This window comes from Pseudorca crassidens, chromosome 18 (assembly GCF_039906515.1).
Source record: "Pseudorca crassidens isolate mPseCra1 chromosome 18, mPseCra1.hap1, whole genome shotgun sequence".
Taxonomy (NCBI): domain Eukaryota; kingdom Metazoa; phylum Chordata; class Mammalia; order Artiodactyla; family Delphinidae; genus Pseudorca; species Pseudorca crassidens.
In genome coordinates, this window is record NC_090313.1 from 35506340 (window position 1) to 35534129 (window position 27790).

Consider the following 27790-nt stretch of genomic DNA (forward strand, 5'->3'; position numbering starts at 1 on the left):
TTCCCCATTTTACAGATGGAGACCGAGGCCTGCGGCAGTTCAGGGACTCAGAGGCAGGCCTGTGGCTTCCAGGCTGCAGGAGCGCCTGGGGGAAGTCCTGGGGCAGGCGGGTCGGGGGCTTAGAGTCCTTCCCGGTCCCTTCCCCGCAGCCCGCTGGGCGGCAGGGCGCTGCAGGAACAGGCGCTCCCGGAGCCAGCGTGTCCCACGTGGCAGGACATGGCCCCAGCGCTGTGGGTGGAGCTCTCTGGTAGGTCCCGCGGGTCGGGGAGTCCCGGGGGCTGCAGTACCCGCCTCCTCTGGCCGCCCCCATCACCGGAGCGGGGAGGGACGGCTCTGAACCCTGTCCCGTTGTCTTTCAGGACAAACTCCACGATGCCGCTCACGAAATCATGGAGACCATCCGGTGAGTGTGGCGCCTGCTGGCGCGGGGCCTCGGGGTGGGCCAGTCCTGAGTGCCCAGCAGCCCCCAGCCGTGCAGTCCCCCATTCCTCCGTGCCGATCCGCGTCAGCATCGTCAGCATCGAGGAGGCTTGGGAATCGGGGCTGTGGGGTCAGGGGTCAAGTCCTCTGAGTGTGACCCAGGACAGGCCTTGGTGCTTCGTGAGCTGGCTTCCTGTGGAAGAGGCTGGAAATCCTGAGTGGCCAGCTTCCAGAGGGACCCCTCCCCTCTCCCCTCATCACCTTGGTTTACTCTTCTCCTGTGGGGTTTGGTGTGACCTTTGGGTTTGGGCCGCTTTTCCCTCTGTGAGCCTGCCCCGTGCTGTGCAGAGGAGGCTGGGTGCCCGGGAGGCTGACCCGGGTGAGATCTGGGAGGAGGGCCGCCTGCTGTGTTCTAGTGGGCTGTCTCCTCACGTGGGACCTGAGGGTCTGCGACGGCCTCCAGAGTGCCCTTGGGGGCCCATGCGCAGAATCCTGCGACTGCTCTTGGCTTTAGAATGTTTCACGTGTGTGACCGTGGCCCTGGCATCTCGCTGCATTGTGCCTTAAAATCCTTAGCTGTGTAGCCACTGCCTGGGCCACACGCCATTATATCTGCTTGAACCTGGGGCGGCCGGGCTGGCAGCAGCACAGAAGGCTGTTTGGTACATAGGGGTGGTGCTCCCCCCTCTCCGTCCTGTCCTTCCTGCGAGAGGCAAGCATGTATCAGTTTCTTCTGTATTGTTTCAGATTATATGTATGTATATATTACTGTAGTATATTAGTATAAAATCTATCGTAGCGTTCTCCAGAGAAACAGACCCAGTGATGTCTGTGTATATGAGATTAATTTAAGCAGCTGAGTCACACGACTTCAGGCTGGTGAGTCTGAAATATGCAGGACAGGCCAAGAGAGGCAGACTCAGGGAAGAGTTGATGTTGTAGCCCAAGTCCAAAGGCAGTCTGGAGGCAGAATTTTATATATACACATACAGATTAATTCCATATAATATAGTACAGAGGGGTTCTGTGTAGTTTACCCAAATTTCTCCAATGGTGACATCGCACATGACTGTAATAGCAAAACCAGAAAATGGACATCGGCATAATCTACAGACTTTATTCACTGTGCATGTATGGTCATGTGTATGCACGTATGCATTCTTGTAACCTCCACCTCAGACAAGACATAGATCGGTTTCATCACGACAATATTTTTATCCCTCTTAAATACATAAATACAGATATCCTGGAGATGGCAAGTATTGTGAACTTAGGGAAGTAGTGTACTAAGGTATTCATCAGAGAAGAGCTGGTGTCCAGTTTAGGTTGTAATCATCACTTCCTGATGTGAATCCCAAATTACTCCTTTGGTTTTTTTCTAGTGTTAACAAATTCCTGACATGAGGTGGATCTTTGACTTTACGTAGCATCACTAGATGACCTGTAGTGCACAGACGTGTGCCGGGACAGCTCCTGGGCCTCTCTTTGTTTTGAGGGTGGTGGGACATCAACACCAGACTGAAGGTTGCCCAGATCTCCCCCAAACCGAGATTACCCCAACCCCTGTTTTTAACCACGTCAAACGTATTTATTTAATACTTTGACTCATGCTTTTTTTTTTTTTTTTTTTTGTGGTACGCGGGCCTCTCACTGTTGTGGTTTCTCCCGTTGTGGAGCACAGGCTCCAGACACACAGGCTCAGCGGCCATGGCTCACGGGCCTAGCCGTTCTGTGGCATGTGGGATCTTCCCGGACTGGGGCACGAACCCGCGTCCCCTGCATCGGCAGGTGGACTCTCAACCACTGCGCCACCAGGGAAGCCCTTTGCTTTTGGTTTTGATCTTCTTTTGAAATACTGTTTTTCTCTTTTTCCCTTCTCTCCACATAGGAGGAAAAGAGACGTAGAGTTACATCCGGAGAACGGTAAGAATAATAAAGCTTTTTTTTCTGTGCAATATGTAATCGTGATGACTGAAATTACTTTTCTGAAGTCTTTTAAAAAGAAGAACTTTATAGTGAGTTGCCAGGGTGACCATAGATATCTTAAGGATGCTGGGTTTGCAGTCAGGTTATTAACCTTGTGATTCAGGTAGAATTCTCTTGCAAAGAGTGAATTGGGGCAACTGGCAGTTACCAGAACTACATCTAAAGGTTGTATTAAATATTAAATCTTGAGGTAATATGTGCCTTTTAGGGCTCCTGAGATGAAGATTGGTTTTTTGGGGGGTGGGGAGGTGTGTAGGTAAGAAGGAAGACCTTTTGAAAACTGCCTCCACGGGAGGAGTCTGTGATAGTCATCCTTAGGGTGTGTGATTTTGCTTGACAGCGTTGCTGGACCGCTCCCTGCAGAAGAACCAGGAAGAGTAACACCAGGAACACACGTGGAAGAAGAAGAAAGAGATGATAAAGTAAAGCCTGGTCACCCCCAGGTTTGTCACTTCCACTTTAATCTCAGAACCCATTTGGTTCTAGGAAGGGGGATCAGGGTGTGGGCAGCGTGTAGGAACAGAATGACTTTCACTAATGATCAAAATGACCTTGAATTTAGCTAAAATCCTCTTCAAACTCATTTTTCTGCTGGTTCTCTATGTGGAAGGTGTGTTACGTGGCTCTGGTGATAGTAAATCAGCGGTAGGCCTGGAAGTCAGCTGGACCTCTTCTACTTGATCAGTCAGTCACAGAGCTTCAGTCTGTCCCCTCTCCTGCCTGCGTCTCCTGCCCATGAGGTCTTTGTGAAGATCTCTTTCAAACACATGAGGTGCTAAAGTGCTCTAGTATCGTCCAGGTGTAAAGTTGCTTTCTTAACTGAGAACAGACGAGTTCTTTCCCCAGACCTCCAGCTCCTTTGTAAAATCAGAGTTTCAGGTTCTATGAAATACAGATGTACCCACTGAACCCCCATAGGAGGGGGTAGGAGAAGGGATTGGGGATCTGATAGTGGAAGCTTTACCATTAAACAGCACTGCCCCATATGACTAACATTGGGCTAACATTGGTCGGGCACAGGTGGTAGAACAATATCACGTCCCTTTTGGTTTTATTAAGACATTGATTAGAAGTTTCAGCTCAGCAGAGGGGCAGCACCCTGGGTGGGGACTGGGCCTCCACCATCTATGGCTCTTCCCCTCCAGCACCCAGGCTAGGTACTCAGTTACCAGCAGCCCAGAGGGCAGGAACAGAGCTCTGCCAGGCTGGCCTTCTCAAAGGGCAAGTGTAAGCAGCACAGCCAGGAATGCGAGCGACAGGCTTTGCTGGGTTGTCGGGAAGGAGGGCGACGTCTGGCTCGGCATGGCTGGAGTCAGCGCTAGCCTCCCCTCGGCCATGGGCACTGGGCCCCCGGGGTGGCGCTCAGACCCTCCACCCAGTCCACCCTCCCGCCCCAAACACCAGCAGGTCAAGCACCACTCAGAGAAGGGGGCCTTTAAAAGGCTTTAGAAAATCTTAGAATCCGGATGTGGAAGCTACTATGTTTCACTTCTGGGTGAGAGCTCTGTTCCCAGAGCACAGGATGGCCCAGAGGGGCGAGATGGGAGGGTATCGCTGTGACCCCCGCAGGCACTGCTGGCCTTTTTAGCCACATGCCTGCATTCCTTGGAAATACATTTCATTAACAGCCAAAGGGAACACCCTGAGAAACGGGAGGAATTATTGGTTCGTTTCAACCCTTAGCAACAGGGAGTTTTCACCACCGTGTGTGTACTTCGTCTGCTCTCTGCGATGCGCTGGAACTTACCTTTGGGCAAAATGTGCCTCAGCTGTCCACGGCACCCGACACACTTGGCGACTCCGCCTGACCCGGGAACGCCCTGAGCCCCAGGGACAGGGTCCCTCCTTCCTGACCACCCCCTCGTGGGAGTGCTGAGGCCGGTCAGCCCCCAGCCCTGGGGGCTCAGCGTCCCCTCGGAAGTGACTGCGAGTCAACCTCCCCACCGACCCCCTCCCCCCTGGTCTCCCTCCCGCCAGGGCCGCTTCGTGCGCGGTGCCGGTCTGACCCTCGTCAGGGGCTAGGTGTCGGGGAAGCCCCGAGGGCGGGAGCTCTCCCGCACCCTCACGACTCGGTGCTGCTACGGGTGGATCCCGCGGCCGGGGGGCAAGAGGCGCGACGGGGGTGGGAAGGAGACGGTGCCACGGGAAGCCCACCCCGGGCCAGGGCGCAGAGGCAGGAGGCGGCGAGGAGGGCCGGCCCAGCCGCGAAGCCCGTGCCTCCGCCCCGCCCGGCCCGAGCGGCCCTCAGACCTCCCTGCCGGCCCCTGGGCTCGGAGTGGGTGACGGGCACGCCGAAGAAGCCGTCCCGCTCGAGCCGTCCGGAGAGGCCTGCCCAGGGCTTGTGCCTGTTCCCGGCGTGGGGCGAGCACCGGAGCGTGAGGGTGTGGAGCTGTCCGGCCGCAAGTCACAGTCTTTGCCTGTTGGAAGGGAGGGCTGCGATGGGCCTGTGCCGACGGAAGGGGAGGATGGAGCCGCCCACAGTCCCCGTTTGCCAGGCAGAGCTTCATCGCGGACCCTGTTCTCAGCAGCCGTGCGCCAGGGACACCCAGGCCTGGCGAGTCTGCGCCCCACCCAGGGCCGCTGGGTTTCTGCGCGGCAGCCCCGGCATCTCCTGCTGAGAAACCCAGGAGACCGTGCTCCTTCCCCCGAGCCCACCGCCCCGCTGCAGAGCCCAAGGGGGCTGGGGGCTTCACCCCAAACTTGAGGAAGCCACACCTGGGGGCCAGGACACAAGCGGGGGTCCCACCTTTCCCGCAGGAGCAGACGCCGCGGAGGGTCTATCTTTTGGAAATAAATTTAGACTAACAGGTTTTACACACAGAATCTTAGAGCTGGGAAAAGTCCTTTGTGTCATTCATGTAGCTTCGTAAGATTTTTTTTTAATGAGAGGATGGATTTCCTTGAGCAAGAGTGAATTTCCAGGAATGGGTCCCTGGTTACCAAGGGCTGTTTTCGGGAAGAAAGATGAATCTATTCTGTGAACGCCTTATAGAACTTATTCTATATTGTCGTTCTCTCTGGAAACACATGTACCGTTGATCTTTGTAGCAGCCCTTAACATCCTCAAGAGAAGCTCTCATTTCCCCGTTAGTACTTGTTATAGACTGAATATTTGGGTCCCCCCAGCATTCACATGTTGACACCCTACCTCTAATGTGATGGTATTAGAAGGTGGGTCTTTTGGGATTTTATGAGCTCATCGGGATGGAGCCCTCATGATGAGATTCTTACCCTTGTGAGAGTTATGAGAGAGCTGGCTTTTTCTCTCTGCTCTCTGCCCTGTGAGGACACAATGAGAAGTGGACAGTCTGCAACCCGGAAGAGAGTCCTCACCAGAAGGCGATGATCCCAGCACCTAGATCTCAGACTTCCAGCCTCCAGGACTGAGAAATACATTTTTGTTGTTTACAGGCCCCCACCCCGCCCCATTTATGGTACTTTGTGACAGCAGCCCAAACTGACTTAGCACTCTTTTCTTCAAGTACATCAAAGAATTTGTGGAGCCCATCCATTTTATGATACAATTTCCCAAATAACCAATATTCTCTCTATACACTGATTTGTCAACTTTTTTATCAAAATTGTTATTAAAAAAAGCTTCCATATTTTTTCCTAATAAATTTCCAATCCAAGTTGTCACTGTAATGGTTCTATGATATTAGTAATTTGAGCCCTAATACCCTGCTTAAAATAATCATTCATTTGTCTTATGAATAAGTTCAGGGTTCAAATGCAAAAGTTTTAAAAGGATATACTGTGTAAAACATCTATGTCATCCCTCTGAAGGAAAAACGGAGGGAAGAAAGGAAGGAAGGAAGAAGGAAGGAAGGAAGGAAGGAAGGAAGGAAGGAAGGAAGGAAAAAACATTGAATTTGCCCTCAGTTTAGCTGCCACTTCCTAAGGGAAGCCCTTTCCAACTCCAGACCCCCAGGCATCACAAATAAGCTCTCATGGGACACTGTCCATACTGTTGCATGTCATGTTTCCTGAAAAGCTGCTTCTGAGACAAGGACAGACTTTCAGGAAGTTTCTTGGGGTGTGTTTTTTGGGATAAACATAGAATTACCGTATGACTCAGCAATTCCACTCCTAAATCATTGAAAACAAACACTCAAATCTACGTACACACGTTTATAGCAGCACTATTCACAATAGAAAAATCATGGAAATAACCCAAATGTCCATCATTGGATGAATGAATAAACAAATTGTGGTATGTACATACAGTGGAATAGTAATTCAGTCATAAAAAGGAATGGAGCCATTAAATATCAGTTACACGGCCAAAAACATTTTTTTAAGGAAGGCAATACTAATACATATTACAGTGTGGGTGACTCTCACGAACATCATGCTAAGTTGAAGATGCCAGACACAAAGGTCATACACTGTATGATTCCATTTATCTGAAATATCCAGAATAAGTAAATCCATAGAGAAAGAAAGCAGATTGGTGGTCTCCAGGGCCTGATAGAGAGAGCGAAGTAGTATCTTCTCAATGGGTACAGAGTTTCCTTTTGGGGTGATAAAAATGTCTGGGGGAAAAATTTTTTAATTGGAAAATGATTGATTAAAAACAAGTCTGTGGGGTATTTCTTGGTATTGCCTTTCCCAATTTTGACAGTAAATGGTCAAGTACACAGTAAATGGTCAAGTACAGCAGCCATGGTTTGAGAAAGAAATGATGACCAGGGCTCAGAACACTCACTCGGGGACGAGCGTGAGGTTCACCGCACGAAGTAAGCCATCCATTTTAGCAGAGATATTATCCAAGGATGAGGGGAATTGAGAATGGATAGCACAGGAGGGAGACAATGACTATCAGTTGTGGCCTTGAGGCCACCTACAGTAACAGAAGCTATAGTTCGACCCATTGACCCTCCTTTCACTAGTAGTTCATCTCAACTCACCCTCTCCCCTAAAAACGATCCATGGAAACTATGAAAGAGTTGTTTCCAGAACTTATGCAAAGACGTTGATCCAAGTAAAGGCAACAAAAGCAAAAATAAAGTGGGGCTACATCCAACTAAAAAGCACAACAAAGGAAACCAACAACAAAATGAAAAGGCAACCTACCGAATGGGAGAAAATTTTTCAAATCATATATCCTATAAGGGGTTAGTATTCAAATTATATGAAGAACTCATACAAAAAAAATAGAAAAAATATCCAACTAAAAAATGGGCAGAGGATCTGAATAGACATTTTTACAAAGAAGATACAGAGATGGCCAGCAGATAGTTAAAAACGCACCTAAAATCACTAATCAGCAGAGAAATCAAACCACAAAGAGGTGTCACCTCATTCCTGTTGGAATGGCTACTATCAAAAAGACGGGAACGTGCTCGCTTTGGCAGCACATATACTAAAATTGGAACGACACAGAGAAGATTAGCATGGCCCCTGCACAAGGATGACACGCAAATTCGTGCAGCCGCATAGCACAGGGAGATCAGCTCCGTGCTTTGTGACCACCTAGAGGGGTGGGATAGGGAGGGTGGGAGGGTGGGAGACTCAAGAAGGAAGAGGTATGGGAACATATGTATATGTATAACTGATTCACTTTGTTATAAAGCAGAAACTAACACACCATTGTAAAGCAATTATACTCCAATAAAGATGTAAAAAAAAAAAAAGACAGGAACTAACAAGTGTTGGCAAGGGTGTGGAGAAAAGGGAAGCCTCGGACACTGTTGGTAGGAATGTAAATTGTTGCAGCCAGTATGGAAAACAGTATGGAGGTCCTCAAAAAATTAAAAATAGAACTATCATACGATCCAGCAATTCCACTACTTGGTATTTGTATGAAGGAAACAGAAACTCTTAATTCAAAATGAAATCTGTACCCCCATATTCATTGCAGCATTATTTACAGTAGCCAACACTTGCAAACCCCTGTGTTCATCGATGGATAAAGGACATTTGGCATATATATATGCCAAATTATATATATATATATATATATATATATATATATATATATATATATATATATATATATATATATAATTCAGCCATGAGAAAGAAGCAAATCCTGCCATTTGTGACAGCATGAATGGACCGTGAGGGTGTTATGCTAGGTAAAATATGTCAGGCAGAGAAAGAAAAGTCCTGTATGATCTCACTTTATATGGAATTTTAAAAAAAGCTCATAGAGGCAGGGGGTGGAGGGTGGGTGAAATGGGTAAAGGTGGTCAATGTGTACAAACTGCAGGTGATAAAATAAATAAGTCCTGGGGATGTGACTATAGTTAATAATACCGTATTGCATTTTTAAAATTTGCTAAGAGAGTAGATCTTAAAAGTCCTCATCACAAGAAAAAAAGATTTCTACCATGTATGGTAATGGATGTTAACTAGACATACTGTGGTGATCATTTTTTAAATTGAAGTATAGTTGATTTACAGTATTATATTGTAATAACAATATATTAGAACACAGTGATTCACTATTTTTATAGATTATACTCCATTTAAAGTTATTATAAAACATTGGCTACCCTTATAGCTTATTTATTTTATGCATAGTAGTTTGTGCCTCTTCATCCCCTCCCCTACCCCTATCTTGCCCCTCCCCCCTTCCCTCTACCCACTGGTAATCACTGCTTTGATGTCTACATCTGTGCGTTCATTTCCTTTCTGTTACATTTATTGTTTATTTTTTAGATTCCACATGCGAGTGATAACATACCGTATTTGTCTTTCTCTGTTTGACTTATTTCACTAAGCATAATAGTGTTGCAGCAAAAATAGAAATGAAGTTTTTCCTCTCCTGAAAACAAGGAAAGTAAAGGGGACAGTGAACAGGCTAGAGAAGACACATAAACTGGCCTGAAAGGGTTAATCAATCCTAGTTTTATTTAAACTGTTACTAATCTGTAGTGTCTGTAACTAGATGTGTGTTTCACAAAACTAAATTACATCCTGTTCCTATCACTCCCTAGCTGTCAATGTAAATTACATCCTGCATCTTGTGCTTAAGCTCCCTGCACTGTCTTGTAGCAAATCACCCTGTGTAGCTGTTTGCATTTCAGGAAGCAGATGGCAGGCAGATAACGCAGAGGCAAATGAACCCAATTACCGGTCCGCCGGACCCAGTTACCGGACTGCCTGACGCCAGCGATGCAGGTTTTGAAATAATGCAAGAAGAAGAATGCAGGACCTTTACCACTTTGATCCTTATTACCACTCCCTGGACTGCGATGGCCGCCCGAGGGGCCGGGAGGCCAGCCAGGGCTTCCAGGCGTGTGTGGGCATCGTGTCTGCAGCCAGTGTCCCCGAGGCCGCGCTCGGCCCATCATCACTGAGTGAAGCTGCGCCACGACAGCGCGGCCGACTTTCTTCTGGCTCTGTGAGGACCTGTGCGCATTGCAGGATTCGGTGCCTCTGCCCGCTGTGGGCGACTCCCTGTGGGAGGGCCTGCTGGACTTCAACGCCCACCGCCTGCGCGGGGTGGACTGGGTGCCGCCCCTGAGCACTCTCTGCCCCCGATCTGTATCCAGAGCTTCTTCCAGCCATGCCTTGGCGAGACGGGTTTGTACTTTACGCTTCCAGGGGCCCTCATGTGGGCGCTGCGAAGCGGAGTTTTAGATGGTACAAGGTGGAGGGTGGGCACTAGAACCGGTGCCCAGTGCCCGGGTGTGCGTGCACTAGACGGGGCGTGCGGCCTAGGACTCCTGCCGGCTCGGTGACCCCGGCCGAGTGCCTTAAGGCTTCTAGGTCTCAGTGTTCTCATCTGTAGCATGGGCTTAACTGGACTCACTCTGTATGACTGTTAAAAGGTTACACTCTGTTAATGCTTGTACACTCTACAATGTAGAACACTTAGCACAGTTTGGAGCATCGTTCATTGTTCCACAGATGTTACCTGGTCTGTTGAATGACTTTGCCTGCTACACGCCAAAGCGATTAGGAAATTGATATATCCCAGCTTCATTTCCTTTTCATTAAAACAGGGCTCAGGAAAAAAAAATTTTTTTTCGATAGTCCTATCCTATAGTGGAAACAGCACCGGTGTGAAGGCAGCTTAGGGTTTGAATTCCAGAGTTTATGCTCTCTGTGGCCTGGGCAGGTCTCTTTTGCACTACAATCCCCACACGTGTAAAATGACATTAAAAAACACTCTTTCTGTGGGTTCTTAGAATTAATTAAGCAGGTTATGTGTGTAAAGTATCCTGGCACTTAAATGAGTTGTCAGAACGAAGGGATGCTGGAGAGGATGATTCTCCCCTAAGTACTCTACCCTTCTACTGGGCGGCAAGTAAACACAAGCACAGTAGTCAGTGCTCTGGAAGAAGTGAGTTCTGGTGCTACAGAGCACAGAATCTCTTTTTTCTTTAATTTAATTATTATTTTATATTGGAGCATAGTTGATTTACAATATTGTGTTAGTTTCAGGTGTACAGCAAAGTGATTCTGTTATACATATATCCATTCTTTTTCAGATTCTTTTCCCGTACAGGTTGTTACAGGATACAGAGTAGAGTTCCCTGTGCTATGCAGTAGGTCCTTGTTGATTATCTATTTTATATATTGTCGTGTGTATATGTTAATCCCAAACTCCTAATGTATCCCTCCCCGCCATCTTTCCCCTTTGCAGAGCACAGAATCTTGGAAGGGAAAGTTCAGGGTAGGCTTCTTGGAGGAGGTGCCATCCTTTCTAAGGGTATGTAGAAGCTCCTGGGGTGGCAGGAGGGAGCAGTGTGTGTCAAAGTTTGAGAAATATAAAAAAATATGGCAAAACTCAGGTACAGGACTGGAACTCAGGGTTTGGGAAAGCAATGAGAGTTGATACTGGAAAGCTAGTGGGGCCCCACAGAAAGGGGCCTTGTTTGTCATGTCAGAAGTTTGGATGTTTATCCTGAAGGCTGTGGGAAACACCAAAGAACAGTGAGATGGACTTCTGGTTTAGAGGCTCACTGGGACCTCCATGTGGAAGGCAGTTGATTGGGTGCAGCGTGAATTGTAATCAAAGGGTCCCACTTAAGTTATAAAAGGTGGGACTGGATTTTTCAAATCTGAGAGAGAATGGGTGAGGCCTGGTGACCAGTTAGAAAAGGGAGGGCAGCAAGCGTGGGTGACAGTTTACAGCTGCATCTTTTTGTGAGATACAGAGCACAGTAGGAAGGGATTGGGGGTGGGGAGAGAATCTTACTTCATCTTCAGTGCTTTAGAGGGGCCTGGTAGAGGGGCCAGGTCTGGGCCCAAGATATAGATCTGGGCTTTTTGGAAGGACAGGTGTTTGAAGGCATGGGAGAGATTTAGGTTATCCACAAGAATATCCAAAGTATCATAGGTCTGAGAGATTTTTAAGTGGGTATATTTGAGGATGTTTATAAGCTGAGAGAAAGTAGCCAGCAGAGGAAGGGTGTGAAGATCTAGGAAAGGAAATGATTATTCATTTGTTTTCGAAAAGCTGAGTCTTCTCGTGTGCCTGGCCCTTTTCTAGGATCTGGGGTTCACACCATCTGTTATCTCTCCTGCAAGGACAGTTCAATTCATCCCCTGGTGAACAGAAGTCAGATTATTCTTTGCATCCCATTCAGGTGTAAGAACTGTTCTGTACCTCTGAAGGGACTTTACTTAAGCAGAGTAATAAGTTAGAAATCAAAAGAAATTAGAGCTGGAAGGGAACTTAAAGGCCACTGTACTTAATTTTGCCACATAGTTTACATTGAATGTAAGAAAAATTTATTGTTGAGCCCATTCTCTTCAGAGTTCCTTCACTGAAATTCCTTTATGTCTTGCATCCAGTGGGGCTAGCTTGTAGATTTTGGCCTCCTCTTAAATTTGCTTCTGCATCCATATTACATTTTGCCCAGACTATGGCAGAAACTCCTGGGTGGTTTTGCGGCTCCTGGGCTCAGCTCCTCTAAGTTCATCTGCCTACTCGTGTTGAGTGATCTTGTAACATAAAAAGCTATGCTTCACATAATGCTGCTAATGGCTTGCCCACACAGAGTTAGTGCATACTAGCCGCCCAGCGTTTGCCCTGCCCAGAGGTGTGTAGTCTGAACTGTGCTGGGCCAAGCCTCACCGGACACGCAGGCTCAGCGGCCATGGCTCACGGGCCCAGCCGCTCCGCGGCATGTGGGATCTTCCCGGACCGGGGCACGAACCCGTGTCCCCTGCATCGGCAGGCGGACTCTCAACCACTGCGCCACCAGGGAAGCCCCGTCCTGGGGCTCTTTGGCCCTGAGGAAGGGGAGCTTTTTGTGATCACTCCCTGTATCTAACTGGTCCTTCAGCAGCGGGTCGCCTTATTCTAATCAGCGGAGGCACCCTTACTCAGCCAGTGGTAGTCCCAGGCCTCATCACCTGTGGGATTCAAGTCACGCTCTCTCCCAGGCTTGCTTCGGCCAGCATCTCTATTTTCCTTTGTGTCTCTCCTCACACTTGGACCCCTGGTCTTTAGTCATCGCCACCTGCAGTATTTACAGTGCCCGGCAGGAGTCAGGCTTGAGTGTCTTTTCACAGATGTTCCCTCTGCCGTTAATGCACCTCCTACTCCAACTCTGCATAGCCTCATCTTTCTAGATTCCACTTCAGGGTTATCATGAAGCCGTCACTTAGATATAACTTTTTGCCTCCATAGGCACCTCTGTGCATAAAGGTTATGTTTATTTATCTCATGTGATTGAAATTTTGAGATTATCCATCTTCCTCCTGAATGAAGGCTTTAAGGGCAGGAGTCGTTTCTAATCCTTAGCACAGAGCAGATGCTTTTTTTCTTTTCACTTAGGTGCTTTTTAATGATGATAAAATGTATGGTTTAAATCACTCATTTTATAATATTTTGCTTTAGGTTGTGACAGAAATGAAGTTTACAGAAGTCGTGTTCCTGCGATAAGAAATAAAGATGTGACCTTCCAATTTGTAGAGCTCATAAATGCTGTGTAAGTGCGTCGGGTGCGCTAAGGAACCTGGAGCTAAGTGGGCTAGTTCTGAGAGAGAGAGACTTAACTGTGTTAACAAAGGTAAGCCTTCATTGTGTCCTGCCAACCTTTGATAGTTGCTTTTGGGGCAAACTAAACCAATAAAATTTTAAACTGTTCCTCCCCATTAAAGGGATTGAATATTTGGCCACTTTGGTGCACCTGTGTCTTGTGAATTGTCCAGTTGGAGATGGAGGTTTAGAAAGTGAGTTTCAGTCTTGTTTAAGTCTCTTCCCATCGGACTGGTCTCGTGATTTCCTACACACCATGTCTGTCTACATTTTCCTGTCTACCTTTTCTTGGTGGTGTTCATGCGTGGATTGTCTCCTGTACCTGCTCAAACCTTGGTCCATTCTCATTTGTACCACGGAAGTTTGTCATGCTGGATACTGTCAGAATTAATCTTACTTAAGTTTGTGTTAAGCCACAAACCACGCGTTTTCTATATTTTCTGTTTTTTGTGTGTGTTTATATTTTTATGGTTTCTCTTCAAGAAATAGTATGGGAAGGGAAATAGCAAGACGTAAAGAGCAAAAAAGTCATCATTCTCTTTAAATTGTTAGAACGTCTATATGCAGTCATAATTATAATGCACTGTGGTATGTGTTCAAATAGGAAATATATGTAACGTCCTGTAGGAGCAGCAAATTCAGCGGTGGTGAGGGTGTGTCATGGAAGTAATCACAAAACAGGTGACTCTTCATTGGGGTCCTGAAACATTAGCGTGCGTGCCCTATGTCCAGTAGTGGTCTGGAGGGGTCAGGAAGCCTGCCTTTCAGTTTGAGGGAACAGAGGGTTTCAGGTTCTCTCTCTTCTATTGCTCTAGTATACTGCATAGCAGCTAATAAAATACTGGGTTTATAGTGGACATTTAAGTCGCTGATTGATCATCAAGATTGGCATGTATCATTGGAACTGAAAATCGGAAGAGTCTTATGCTTTTTAGGTTTCTCTTCTTTTTCCTCTGTCTCAAAAGTATGTCGTACTTTACTGAGTGGTTGGCAATAAAGTTTGCAGTATTCACTGTATTCAGTTTTAGTACCTAAATAGAATTAAAGTGTTGCTGTAAACTGGAATAAGACTTTGTTACTGACAAGTTTTAGAACACATCAGTTCATCAATTACCTGTTTGGGAAGATTGTTGTTAATGATTTTAAAAATGTGGCTGTAAACCTCCAATTGACTCAAGAAAAACAAATAAGTCAAGATTGACAAATGTATAGGCTCTTCATCTTATTGTGTGTGTGGTTTTTTCTTTTTTCCTTGTAGTTTTTTGTCAAGGTATAAAGAACTCTATCACTCTTAAGACAGTAAACTTCACGGGCTGTAATCTGACATGGCAGGGAGCAGATTACGTGGCCAAGATCTTAAAGGTGATTTTATGTTTAAACTTTCCTGAAAACATATGTGATTGAAGCACATTAATATGTTGACACAGATGGCAGTTAATTTTTGTCTTTTGATACCTGTGAGTGCATCTTTCATTTTGTTGAAAGAATATGACCATTTGTCAGTTTGGGATTCTACCATTTAGTTAAGATAGTCCAGTTAATTTTAGAAATAAGAGATTTAATATACAATACATAATAATACTTTTATGTATTTTTAGTTACTGAAAACACTGATTGTGATGCTGTGCAGAAACTATGCCATTATAGTCTTCAAGATTTAAATGAATCAAGTGTCTATTAGCTGCTGTAGTTTATAAACTAATAAAAATTACTACATCAGCAACTTGTAAATACAATTTTTCAACTAATGCCTTAACAAGTTTACAGTGGTTATAATTACTGTATTTAGGCCTAAATTATTTAATAATTTGGCATGAAGCCTTTTTAGTAGTTTGCTGGTGCAGATCAGGGATAGGTAAACTATGGCTGGTGGGCCAGATCCAGCCTGCCACCTGATTTTGTAAAGAAAGTTTTTTTGGAACATAGTCGCACCCATTGTTTACATGGTAGCTATGGCTACTTTCAGCCTACACCAGTGGGGTTGAGTAGTTGCAACAGAAACTGTATAGCCCACAAAGCTGGAAATGTTTAAATTTAGATTTTAAAAATTGAAGAATTCTTTGAGCCTCTACAGGGCAAGTCCACTGACCCCTGGGGGAGAAAACAGTCAAGAACTTGGGTGCCGAAGCCAAATGGCCTGGGTTCAAATTCCCTTTCTCCCTTTTCATAGCTAGTGATCATGGACAAATCACTTAACCTCTAGGCCTCATTTAGGTTTAAGTGAACTCATTTGTATAAATAGTGCTTGGCACATACTAAGCACTGTGTAAGTGATTGCTGTTATTTCTGCTTGGAGCTCTTATAAGCTATTGTTAATAGGAAAATGACACTAATGATTTTCCTTTTAGAGTGTCAAAGGCACTTTGAGTCTTTTATTTTTTCAAGAATGTAACAAGACTTTTCTCATTTAAAGTCAGTATTCCCTGGTACCAGAATCTATTTTATGAATATAAAGAATTGAAAGTCTTTAAGACAAGACTTGTGGTTAAATGTCAAACCATTATTTTCCCACGGCACATCAGACTGGCTGTGCATAGTCCAGGTCTCTGAAGTTTGTGTGCATACCCTAGGTAGCATGTGAGATCCATTTTGTGAATATAGTTTTTAAAATAATGCCTGGGAATTCCCTGACTGTCCAGCAGTTAGCACTCTGCGCTCCCAGTGCAGGGGACGTCGGTTCGATCCCTGCTCAAGGAACTAGATCCCACATGCAATAAGTGAAAGATCCGGCAGGCCGCAGCTAAAGGCCCGGCACAGCCAAACAAACAAATAACTAAATATTTTTTCAAAATAAATAAAATAAAATAATGCCTTAGGAGTTAGGGCAACAAAATATTAGAACCTATTTAGCTTTGTATCATGAAAAACTATCTGTGTAGTTTATAATGTATGTAAGTTAAATGTATAGAACTTTGTGTATATAATTTGTTAAAAAATAAGATGCATATTAAAAAGTTTTCTTATGGGTTGCCCAGTCAGGTGTTTGGAGACCTTTGGAGGACAGAATGATGCAATTTAGAGCCTCAGCAATGATAGAATTTAGAACCAATTCCCTGACTTAGAAGATAAGGAAAATAATTCTCAGACTGTAATTGAGTTGTCCAACTTTACATAACTGTTCAAAAACAGGTCATCCAGTGGCTGGAATCTAATCCCTGACCGACTAGAATGTGGGTCACTGGACTCGTAAAGCAGAACTGACTGTTTAATTTCTCAGCTTGATGCTCCTGGCACATATGCTTGATACGTGTGTGTGTAAATCTCTGACATAATGAGCCATACTCAGTAGGCACACCCTGTTTCCTTATTGAAGCATCTTAATTTTGTCCCATTAAAGCTTTGAAGTATCAGACTATCAGAAGGCATGAAGAAACCTGGGCAGAGAGGCTTCGTTCCAGGAGACCTGATCTTGACTGTATGCCTGGTTGGAGGCGCATCACTCTGAACTGCAACAAGCTCATTGGTGACCTGGGTTCGTGCTTTTGCAGAATCTCTTAGTGAGGATTTATGGCTTGGAGGTACATTCTAAAATTGAAGATATTGAGTTTTTAATATAATATATGCTTAGCTTTTGGCATGATACTGTTGTGATAGGATTTTTTTCAGAGCCTCATTTTTCTGATAGCTTTTATGTTGCTTTTAAACTTTCTCTAAGAGTTGCATGTATTCTTTACAGAAAATACACAGTAACAAGAGAACAATTACCTATAAGCTTAATACCCAGACATAAGCACTGTTCATTTTGGTGTATATATTTTCAGGCCTTTTTTTTTATATATATAAATATATTTATACACTTAGGGATTACTAAAATAGAATTGTAGTATACTTGCTATTTCATATTCCTGCTTTTTTCACTTAAGGTATCATGTAATACTCCATCATATTGATGTCCCATAGTTTAATCAATTCTTTGCAATTATATTTAGACAGTTTGCTTTTCCCTGTCACAAGCAATGTGAATACGTTGTATATACGCCTCTGTGTCCATCGGGCTTACTTGTGTAGAATAAGGTACTACACGTGGAATGACTAAGTGTGACATATTTTTAACACTGTTGATACACATTGCCGAATCACCACCCAGAAAGCCTATGCCAATTTGTAGTCCACCCCAAGAGTGGATGTGAAGCCTGCCTCTCACAAACACTGGCTGGTAGCACTTTTAAAAAACTGAAAGACTACAAAAATGAGTACCTCTCCCTTTTTTATGCAAGTGGGATTACTCCAAATTTTATACCTTTTTTCAGTTAATTTAGTATGACCATCTTAGCAAGTCAGTCAATTTGCATCATGTTTTGTGACTGTTCAGTGTTCCGTTATATGAATATGCCACAGTACACATAGCTTATCCAATCTTCTATAAAAGGTATGTCCAGTTTTTCAGTTACAAAAAGTACTCTGATATATATCCTTACCTATATCTCTGACTATTTCTTTTGGTTAAATTCTTAGAAAGAGAGTTGTTGCATCAAAAGGGTATAGACATTTTGAAGACTTTTCTTACAGAATCGTGGCTTAATCTGATAGGACAATAACCACATTTTGTTTTATTTTGTATTCATTCGAATTACTGGTGAGGTTTACTGGCTGCTTGTATTCATTTGGCTAGTTGGTTAATGACACCGTGTGTCCATTCTTCTGTAGTGAGAGTTTGTAGGGGTTGTATCATATCCTGTCAGATCCATATGTCTGACTTGCTATTTTTGTATGTCACGGGGTGTTGAAAGACTCCAGTTATTTTAATGTGATGGTCCACACAACACTTAAATAAATGACTCATGATAGTTTCCTTTCATGTAATAGTTTTTAATACCTGTGCTTTTGTGATGATCCCTTTTGTTTGAATGAGTAGGTTGTTCAGCCTCAGAACTACTAGAAGTCATGATCATTTGTTCTGGTTTTTGTCTGACGTTTTACCGCGAGAGTTCTTGACCGTCATACTTTGATGAAAGGTTCTTAGTATGTATTCTCTATTCTCTGTCATTATTTGTACCCTAGAAAACGGTACTTTCGGGCTTCCCTGGTGGCGCAGTGGTTGAGAGTCCGCCTGCCGATGCAGGGGACACGGGTTCGTGCCCCGGTCCGGGAAGATCCCACATGCCGCGGAGCAGCTGTGCTGTGAGCCATGGCCGCTGAGCCTGCGCGTCCGGAGCCTGTTGCTCCGCAACGGGAGAGGCCACAACAGTGAGAGGCCCGCGTACCCCCCCAAAAAAACCCCCAAAAAACAAAAAACGGCACTTTTCTAATGTTGTACGTCCCTTATGTTTTTAGCAGATAATTTACCAATTAAAGTGAGTTATACTTGTAAATTGTTCTCAACACTACTCAGAAAGAGGTGAACCTAGATACTAAGCCTGCTTCCACCAAGAGCATTGTTTCCTTCTTGTGCGACCTCTGAATTCTTGCAAGGAGTACTTTATTCATTTGTCAGTTTCACAAGTAATTATTTTAATACCTATTGTGTGCCAGATATGTGTTTAGGCACTAGGGATAAAGCAGTGAACCAGACACACAAAAGTCTTGCCCTCATGGAGCTTACATTCTAGGGAAGGAGTTCAGATAGAAATGAGTAAACAGATAAGTAATATAATTTTAGATAGTAGGAGGTGCAAAAATATCTTAATGTAAAGAGAGTGAGCAGGGGCAGGTAGGACTCCATTGGACAGGTTTGTTAGGGGACAGCTTCACTGGAGAAGTGGCATTTGAACGGAGACCTGAATGAAGAGAGGAGCAAGCCATGGAAGATCTGGGGTAAGCACATTCCAGGACAAGGAGCCCATGAGTATGCAGGCATATAGGTGGGTGGAGTATTTAAGGAAAAGCAAGGAGGCAATGAGTATGCAGGCAGGTAGGTGGGTGGAGTGTTTAAGGAAAAGCAAGGAGACCAACATGGTCAGAGGACTGAGTGCAGAAGATGTGGTATGACATGAGGTCAAGGAGCTAGCCAGGGGTCTGATCTTGTAAAGTCTTGAAGGCCAGAGTAAAGATTTGGATTATTCTAAATGAGTAGAGCGTTTTCAACTTGTAAACGGCATGATCCAAATAGTATCTGAATAAGGGAACCTGGTATAGAGGATGGACTTGGGAGGATAAAGAAGAGAAACAGGGAGAGCAGTTAGGAGACTATCACAGTGGTCCAAAAAAGAGATGTCTATGGCTTAGTTTAGGCTGGAAGTTTGGAGCAAGTGAAAAGTGGTTGAATTCAGGTTGTGTTTTGAGGGTGTAGCTAACAAGGCTTGCCGATAGATTAGATGTGGGGTATGAAGGGAATAGTAACAAGGAGACAAGTCGTTGATGACTATGTGTGCAACTGGGTGGTATCACTTAGAAAAGGGGAGCTGATGGGAGGAGCAGCTTTTGAGGGAATATCAGGACTTTGGTTTGTTATCTTAGATGCCCTTTAGGTATCTAAGTGTCTGGACAGTGCTCAGACTGTACTTTCTATCCAAAGGTATCCAAAGCCACTTTAGATGCAAAATGTTTAAAGCTGACCATTGCTGCTGCCAAAATAGTAGCCACTGGAGGCAGTCTGCAAGATGGCATCTTAGGTTTCTGAGGAAGAAAACTAGAATACACAAAGGGGGAGATAAGTGTATAATTACATAATGTAGATTTCATATTTAAATTTATGGGAAAAGCAATAATTAGTTGGCTTTTGGTTTTAAATGGAAATAGCCACTCATTGGGAACTAATGACTCTAACTTCAATTTATTTTACTTTAGATCATTGTGTGATGAAAGCAGTTATCAAAAAAGTTCTCCAGATGGAAGGAGTGCCAAGTCAGAGGTATATCACACGTTTCAGTTCTCTCGGAAGAATTTCTCTTTAATGGCTTGTTTTTCTTTCTTTCTTAAAAGAAAATTATCAAGGTACTTTCTGCCATCTTAAAACTAAGTTGTCAGTCAAATGAAATGGCTTTTCTGTTTTTGAAAATGTTGTGTGATGCTTTAATTTAGGTTCCCAGAAATGCAGATTGAAAACCTTTTATTAACTTAAAGTATCTTAATTTCCAATGAAGATCAAACCCTCCTAAATTACCTGAAACTTAAATGGCATATTTATCATTTCTGTCTCAGTACCAGTGGCTAACTTCTCCATCGTGAAGGAACAATCCAAAGCTGCTAGACAGAAAAAGAGAACTCTTAATTTGGGGAAGTGATCGAAAAGGAAAAGCTACTATTAGAGTTGGTAACTCTTTCTGAACTTATACCCCTTATGTTTTCTGGTGTGCTAAAATTAAAGCAGCCAATATTAACCACATGCATATTAGGAAGCCTATGATTATTTTGAGACTTATGAGAATTTATAGAATATAGATATAATAAATGAATTTAAAGAGATGTTAATATTAACCAACATTATTGTTTGGATCTCATAAAAACTTCGTTATTTTGAAAATATTTCCTGGTTGATAATTACTTCTGACACTTTGCAATTGAAATTTGGGGTGCACTTTGATGATAATTTTAGTAGTGGTGCTTTTGAGGAATGATTTTTTTTTAAATGCAGAATTACCTTTTGCGCTACAAGAAACAAAATTTCTTCTCAGTTCCAACCTTCCCATTGTTTCCTGCTTCTTTCTTAGAAATGCTTACCTAAATTTTTGAATCAGGTAATATCTTGTTTCTCTGAATGATTAAAAAAAACTTGAAATATGTATGATCCTTATAAAAGACTTCTACAGACAAGTTTATTTACCTAGATTGAACATTTTAGAAAACCATTTTCTAAATGTTTACTGTAATGTATATTTAATTTTCCAAATGGCAGTTAACCCAGGATTTTACAACTAAGCCTATTATTTTGTTACGAAATGTAATTGTAATGAAAAGCTTTTAAAAGCCTTTAACAATCAGTGGTGTAAGTTTCACATTCTCCTGAATATATAAATTTCCTAGAATTCACTTCTACTGATAACGTTTGTATTGTTTCTAAGAGACCTTAACTTATTTTCTGGAACATATTATGGTTAGTCACAAATTGTCTTTTTTTGTTGGTGATAAGAATGAATAGCAGGAGCAGCATTTGTGAAACCAAATCTAATATGAAACTGACTCTTTCTTGTGAGTAACTTTGAATTTTGAAACAGCAGAACAATAAGGTTGAATATAAAGCAAAATAAATGTTTTATGTTTATGATCTGCCAATTTCCCAGAAAGAGTTTTGTGGTGACTTTAGTTATATACCAGATACATTAAAATCACCAATGGACAACACATCTTTTATTCAGGTGCCCTCTGAAAGTTTTAAAAATTTGTTGACTTAATATCACTGAACGGTCCACTTTAAAATGGTTAAAATGATAAATTTTCTGTTTTGTGTAGTTTACCACAATCTTTTTTAAATGTGTTGTTTGAAGATTTGGGGGTTTTATAAAGGTATTGTATTAGCGTAAAAATGAAAAATTTAAAAGATCACCTCTAATCCCATTGTCCTATCAAGCAATATTTACATTTTTCTTTTCTCTTCCTGCTGTCTATAAACATAATTCCCCATAGCTTCAATATAATTTGCCATTCTTGTCTTTTCATACTACATTTAAATTCTATGATTCATAGTTATACTTTTTAACATTGTAGTCACAAGGTTTTAATTGAGTTGGTCAATTTTTTAAATTGGTGAAAAACTGGAAATAACCTAAAATAAACTATTGTAAACATCTTCATAAATACAACTTTTTTTTTTTCTACTTAAAGATGTATTTTTGTTTTTGTTTTTGTTTCTTGCGGTACGCGGGCCTCTCACTGTTGTGGCCTACTCCCGTTGCGGAGCACAGGCTCCGGATGCGCAGGCTCAGCGGCCATGGCCCACGGGCCCAGCCGCTCCGCGGCATGTGGGATTTTCCCGGACCGGGGCACGAACCCGTGTCCCCTAGCATCGGCAGGCGGACTCTCAACCGCTGCGCCACCAGGGAAGCCCAATGTTTTTGATTCTCTATTAATCAACTTGCTTGGACAATAGCGTATTAAATAGAAGTTCTTAAGAGTGTTTATGAAGTCAAAAAAAACCTTATGATCGTCTGCCGATTGTTATTTCAAGAGAGTGATATTTTAATAATGAAATAGTACATACAAAGAAGTTAAGATTTGTGGTATCACACTGATTAGATATTATTATTAAAAATTTATATCATGTGTAAAGTATTCTTAAAATAGCTAAGTTGACTTTTGCTATGATATTAGAAATGGAAATATATACAAACAAAGCATGTATATTAGGAATTCTGTAAAATTAGTACCTGGCGGTATATAATAGGGCATCATGGAATGAGAAGAAAACAGTTAAACTTTTTTTTTATTTAGCATGATTAAACAAAGTGGAAATGTAACTGAAATATACAAACTCATTGAGCTATTTTAAGAGTAATTTTATTTCTTGGGCTTTTTTTTTGTATTTGCCTCAGTTATTTGGAGACATAGAGGTAAGCCAAATCAGTATCTGGCTATATACCTAGGTCCAGGTGAGTGTAGGGGTGAAATAATGGTTTGAATTGTGTCACATTTATATTGTAATTATGTATGCCTAAAAAAAAGATGGGAACTTTTATTAGAAATTTTTTTTATCTCCTAACAAGAAAAGTGTAATTAAAAAAAATTTTAATACAAATGTATTTGCATTCGTTTCTGAAAGTAAAGGAAGGGTATACACATACAAACCACATGCATACAAACATTTTTTTTGACGGTAATTAAGTTAAAAAACACAATAAAATAGCACAAAATGAACTGAGCTCCTATATATTTTTAAGAGGCATGTAAATCACACAGGATCGTGTGGTGATTATCAATAAGCTACACTCTATGAAATATTTGTCCTATATTACCACATACACTCCATTTTACCCTGCATCCTAATGCTGCTAAAATATAGTAGAAAGCAACAGCATAGCACAGGGAGATCAGCTCGGTGCTTTGCGATGACCTAGAGGGGTGGGATAGGGAGGGTGGGAGGGAGGCTCAAGAGGGAGGGGATATGGGGACATGTGTATGCATATGGCTGATTCGCTTTGTTGTGTAACAGAAACTAACACAGAATTGTGAAGCGATTATACTCCAATAAAGATCTATTAAAATAAATAAATAAAATAACAAAATATAGTAGCTTTGAAGATAAATATAACCCTTTTAACCTATGATGTTTGTTTTCAGTAAATTCAAATTAAATATTTAAATGTGAATTTTAATATGTGGCTTGTTCTAAATAAAATATTAACATGTAGGTCTAGTTTTTGCAACCAAATATTTCATATAAAGATACTTGCCTCTTTACTACTGAAATATAGGATAAGTCTCCACACTTCATCTTTTATCCCGTGGGTTTCATTTGTATTTTTTGTGTATTTTCTATATGAAATCAAAGGAGCAGTGAAGGTTGACAGGCTTATCGGAGAGTAACATTGACTCACCTACCACCCAGCAACTTGCAGCCTTACAACTCTTATTGTTTTTACATAGAAAAATTCATCTTAAATTGAAATTTTGGTCTAATTCTGAAGACTCTGTTTGGCCGAAGTCATGGGTATATCTGTGTTTCTGTGTCCTTGAGATTCAGAAATGCCAAAGGTGTTCTAAGATTCAGTAAACTTGAGTGTTTCTGCATAATATATAAAATGTATCATACTTTGGGATTATTTTAAAAATTTATTTTTACATTTCTGCACATCACAATACTTCTGTTTTAGTTAAAATAACTTGTTACTGTAGAGAACTTACATTTTTTAAAAATGCTGGCTTATGTAAAACCTTTGTACAAAACGATCCTCTTTTTTTTAATGGCCTTGGCATCATTGTCAAGTGCCTGTTTGATTCCTTTCGAAGTGTACATGTGTGACAGTTGCTCTGTAGACCTTTGGTGCATCTTGATTCCTTCTTTTCGTGCTTTGTCAAACATAGGCTTGGCCGCAAAGCAACCTGTAAGTAATGGAAGGAAACACTCTGCTGGTAAGGAATGTTATGGTCCTGAACGTCTACCACCTGTTGTGTCTGGTTTCTGGCCGTGGCGTACTGCAGAACGTGCAAAAAGCAGCAGGTAACGTGCTTGGATTCCCTGTCTTTTTCAGTCGTTCAGAATCCTTTATTTTGGAACTGCTATTATGTGGGTGGTCTCTGGTGCTTTCTATAGAGGAAAAAATATAACTCACACATGGCTTCTGCCTAATGAACACTCTAAGGAAGAAAAACCAAATGCAATTGGGAGCTTCAAGTTGTTTCTCAAGTGTCACAACACAGGTAACCCCTTGGGAGTCTTGAGGAGACTAAAATTATCTCCGATTGTGCAGGTGAGGAAAGTTTCACTAAAGGCAGGTGTAGTTGTGCGAAGCCCTACAGCACAGAAGTAGGAATTCGGATATGTACGAATGGGAAAAAAGACATTTTAGGCATGGGAAATAGTTTAATGCAGAATGGATGAGAAATATGCATTAGACCTATTCTAAATCAACAGGCTTATTAACTCAGTAAATCAGATTTAGTGAGTCAAACTAGCTTTAGCTGATTACTTATCCAGGGGATAGCTGTTCATAGTAATTTTTGTCACATAACAGTAAATAAAATGGTTGAACTATAGCTTTAGGCTTGCTAAGTGAAATAGATTGCTCTAGATGAGTTTCAAGCGACTGACTTGGTAGTATTCACGAAATTGGGGATTAACAATTGCTTAAGAAAACAAAGAGAATTGATTTTAAATAGTACTTGAAGTAGTTACTGTGTAAAATATCTGTTCAGTTGCTCATGTTAAATGGATGTTTGTAATCCCCATTGGACAACCGACTACTTTTTTGCAAATGGTAATGTGAATTGCTGTTGCATAAACTATAGTGTTGAATCCCCAGTCTTTGCACTTGAGTTTAGCAACTTTGTGGTTTCCTATCTTCTTCCTGAGACACTTAATCTCAGGTCCATCCTCGTCACACAGGGTGGTAAATTAGAGAACGATTAATATCACCATTTAAAGAAGTGAGACTGAAATCTCAACCATCCTGAACATAGGAACTGAAGGGGCCTCTCAGCAGTTCACAGTTATTAATTACCAAGCCAGTCGGCTGAATTCTGTTCAGTTTTCTCTGCAGCAGAGCCCTCCAGGTCCTTGTTTTGAGCTTATTTATTTGTATACACAATTCTGTATGGATACTGTACATAATACTAAATAGTTGTATTAACTGGGTTTAACTGGTGATGTATTTACATCAAGATCTAACTTTGTTTTGTTGATATCTTTTTAGGGGCTTTGCATTCATCAAAGCTTGTGATGTATGTAATCAGTTGCTCGTGTGTAGCTATCATATTGATGATACATAAGGCGTGAATTGGGAAAGGTGGATGGGCATTCTCCTTGCTTTTTAAACTGACAGAGCCTTACAAGAAGCATTTCCCGCTCTGAAATAAATCCATGGAAAGTATGTTTGGTCGCTCTCCCAGTGCAACTGTGTAGTTGTGTGGATTTGGCACACAACTGGCAGCCTTGTGGTTATGTCTGTAAACAAGGAAGCCTGTTCTCCGGTCCGCAAATCGCCTGTTACCCAGTGAAAAGAACTTGACTGCCATTTCTGACCCCTCACATGGAGCTCTCACACTCAAGAACGTTCACGTTTGCAAGAAATGTTGTTTGCAGGCTATGTGTACAAATTTCCTGATCTGAAAGTCAAGATAAAGCAACATCTCCCACACTTCTGCTCTCTCACCAAGGCCACACACATTTCCTCGCTTATGGCCTCATGGCAAGCTAATACTGTCAGTATCAGATTCTCCTTCCCAGCGGTTCTGGGAGACTGCATCGTTGCTCTGTGAAAGGCACCACTGCTGAGGTTGAGAGAAGAGCATCCTGGGTGTCAGTCCTGCCCTTGCATGCCCAGAGAGAGGGGTGTGCACCTCGTTCTCCTGTTCAGATTTTCCTATGCTGCAGGTTTGCTGCTTGTTGTCAAAATGATGTCCTAGTGACTTGTCTTCTGCGTAGTTACATAATCCCAGCACACTTCTTTATGATCTGTAGACTTTTACGGGGTTGTGGCCAGGTCAAGTTTTAAATGTTTGGAAATGTCCAATTGAACAACATTGCAGTGGCAGTGAAGCTTGACAGGAGAATTGTATTACTGTTACCCTAGTTTTGGCTTCAGGGTGATGAGAAGATGAAATTTTTGATGGGTCAGTTTTAGTTATGTATGTGTATGTGATTTCTCGTTTTTAAATGGTAACATCTATTATACACAGCTTACATATGTTGACTTTCTGGTTATTCTTCTGATTCTTTGTCAGTCCCTTTACTGATGTATTTTCCTCCAAAAAACTACATTTTCTTCCAGATTGTTTTTGTCTGATGGTGGAAAATAAATTTTTTATTTGCAGTATAAAGTTGATCTGAGAAAAAATGTTTACCTTGGCTCTTCACTTGGCTTCTGTGAAAGAAACTTAATAAAATAATATGGGCAATTCCCATTACTAATCCTAACCATGTACAACAGAGGTCTGTGCAGTAACATAGCAAAAATAAGTTCCTGTAATTTTACTTAGTCATTGCCTGTTTTAGACTAAGGAGCAGTGAGAGACGTTTATAAATAATGATACCTCAGATCACTTTTGTTAAATGTCCTCTAATATTTGGATATTCGGTATCAGGCTTGTGTTATGTTTTATACAATCTTGTTTTCTTTCTTTGCCCTTTAGTTTAACAACGCTGTGGTTTCCTATCTTCTTCTTGTGACACTCAGGTCCATCAGAATTTCCTGCGACTGTGACAGTAGAGAGTCCTTCCTCCTCAGAAATCAGAGGTCGATGATTCCTCAGAAAGTGTTCAGGAAGAGCCAGAGAAAATCCGTTTGAAACAAGAAGCATTGCCGGGACAAAGTTATCACTTGAAAGCTATAGAGAAGATTATTTTTCAAACGGAAGCCTGATTGCAACACGCCACAGCTTGTGTGAGGGTTCTGTTTTCCCCTCCCATCTGCATTGTATCCCCGTGAATGGTTCCTTAAGCTTAGACCAGGGTGAATGGTGGACACTTGAACTCTAAGAAATAAAAATCAAAACATGTCGTTAGTACTATATTTTCCTTTGCTTAGAACTTTAGTATATTAGATTTAGGGAGAACCTTAGTGATCATACGATAAAGAAATTGAGTTCTGAATGAATGTAGTCAGCTGATTCAGTGCTCTTGTTTTACAGATGAGAAAATTAACAGTTCTAGTTGAACTCTCTTTTTACAAGAGGAAAATATGGCCTCATTTTAAATAAAAGTAAAGTTGAAAAAAGTTTTCATGTTGATATTCTCCTTTCCTAAAATAAAAAATATCAAGAAGCTACATTCTATTACCAAATAAACCTGACCTCTAATGTCATTCCATACTTTTGTTTGTATGGACAGAAAAGAAAAATTGATTTTCATAAGAAATTTTTGTACCTCAAAAATAATATATTTATTTTATTTCAACTGTAATGCAGAAC

General features: G+C 42.2%; 2 pseudogenes; both read left to right on the forward strand.

Moving 5' to 3' along the window:
- The first annotated feature begins 7033 nt into the window (after positions 1-7033).
- Positions 7034-27450, forward strand: LOC137211052 (centrosomal protein of 78 kDa-like; annotated as a pseudogene).
- On the forward strand, positions 7748-7837 carry LOC137211511 (U6 spliceosomal RNA; annotated as a pseudogene).
- Positions 27451-27790: the final 340 nt, after the last annotated feature.